Raw genomic sequence first — 2,190 nt, 5'->3', positions numbered from 1 at the left:
TCGAGTGTCTAATTGTCGTCTCTCAGCAACAGAAATGATTGTTTTACTTGCTGCAGCTTCCCTGGGACTGCAGCACAGAAACACACAGGCAAATGTACAATAATCAATAAAAAATAATCAAGGGTCCTGACCTCAACCACCACCTATCCATTTTCTCCAGAGACGTTGTCAAGCTGGAAAGGGTACAGAGAAGATTTACGAGGATGTTGCCAGGACTAGAGGGTGTGCGCTATAGGGAGAGGTTGAGTAGGTTGTGTCTCTATTCCATGGAGCGCAGGAGCATGAGGGAGGATCTTATAGAGGTGTATAAAATCATGAGAGGAATAGATCGGGTTGGCGCACAGAGTCTTTTGCCCAGAGTAGGGGAATCGAGGACCAGACGACATAGGTTCAAGATGAAGGGGAAAAGATTTAATTCGAATCTGAGGTGTAATGTTTTCACATAAAGGGTGGTGGGTGTATGCAACAAGCTGCCAGAGGTGGTAGTTGAGGCTGGGACTATCCCAACATTTAAGAAACAGTTAGACATGGATAGGACAGGTTTGGAGGGATATGGACCAAACGTAGGTAGGTGGGACTAGTGTAGATATGGCATGTTGGCCGGTGTGGGCAAGTTGGGGCGAAGGGCCTGTTTGCACACTCTGTGACTCCATGCTGCCTGATCCACTGAGTTACCCCCAGCATTTTGTGTCTATCTTTAATTATAATTACAGTATTATGTATCCTTAATAGTACTAAGCCAAAGTCTGTAGTGCAACTAAAGATCAGTTGCTGAGGTTAGTGTTGTGCAGTGTTTAAGAGCCTGATGGTTGGTGGGAACAAGCTGTTCCTGAACATGGAGGTCACGGTTTTCAGGCAGTTTCATGTCAATTCAAGCAGGGTGCAAGGCCACCAAATGCTGGTGCTGTTTCATGTCATTTCAAGCAGGGTGCAAGGCCACCAAATTCAAGTACAGTTTCATACCGCTTCAAGCAGGGTGCAAGACAACCAAATTGAAGTGCAGTTTCACATACCATTTCAAGCAGGGTGAAACCACCATAAAACCACACAAACCACCACATAAACACCACACTCACAGTTCAGTAGACATTCAGTGTGTTCAGTTGATTCACAGCTCAGACAGAGTCGTGACCTCTCCCCCATCTTGCAAAGACTGAGCCACACCCACACTTACGGGGTTTATAATCCCTCCCCCTCCAACTGGAAGGGGTGTGACCTTCATGGCGTGATTGACTGGAGAGAGATTCTCAACATTTTTTTAAACATTAATAACGCTTTTATTTTTCATCCGCTGCGCCTGATGAGTGGCGAGGAACTGAGTAAGATGGCCAAAAATCACAGCCGTAAGTGGTAGCATTTTATCTAAAATCAATATTCAGTGCAAACAGGATTTTTTTTTTTTGCAGTGCAGCCTTTCAAAGCAGTTACGATCATCAACAACAGCCATTTTTTTTTTGCAGTGCAGCCTTTCAAAGCAGTTACCACCACCAACAACAACCATTTTTTTTGCTGTGCAGCATTTGAAAGCAACCATATTTTCAAACCCCATTCAGGGCACTCACAGTTGAGTAGACATGTGTTCAGTGTTAGTCAGAGCTCAGAGAGACGTGACCCTCTTGCTTCCTCCATCTTGCAGAGACTGAAGCACACCACTTCAGGGTTTTATAGTCCCTCCCCCCTCCCTCCAGCAGGGGCAGCAGAGAGAATGGCGAAATGTTTTAAAACATTAATATCTGATTTTTCATCGATGGGAAAAATCCTCCAGTCCAGTCTGGCGGAATGAGGCTCTGAGCAAGGTGGCCAAAAATGATGGCCGTAAATGGCGGTGTTCTCTCGGAAATCACATCTCAGTGAGTCAAAAGGGGTCAAGATCTTACTTTTAGTAATATAGACTAGACTAAGTGGGACCCGTTGGGTCCCATGTTCACACGGGAGGGCTGGTCCCCCGACGCAATATTCCACCTCTCCACCAATTCCAATATTGGTGGCCAGTGGGGGGGCTTTGTGGAGTGCTGGTATGGGTTCTTGGGGTGGCAGCTCAGTCCCTCAAGCCTGATCTGCTGGCAGCTCACTCACGGCTGGTGGACTGGCAGTTCTCATGACTATTCCTTGAAATTGGATTTCAAGCAGGGTGCAAGGCCACCAAATTCAAATCCATGTTCCTACCATTTCGAGCAGGGTGCAAGGCCA

The sequence above is a fragment of the Leucoraja erinacea genome, chromosome 6, assembly GCF_028641065.1.
Source record: "Leucoraja erinacea ecotype New England chromosome 6, Leri_hhj_1, whole genome shotgun sequence".
NCBI lineage: Eukaryota > Metazoa > Chordata > Chondrichthyes > Rajiformes > Rajidae > Leucoraja > Leucoraja erinaceus.
This window is presented reverse-complemented; position numbering follows the sequence as displayed.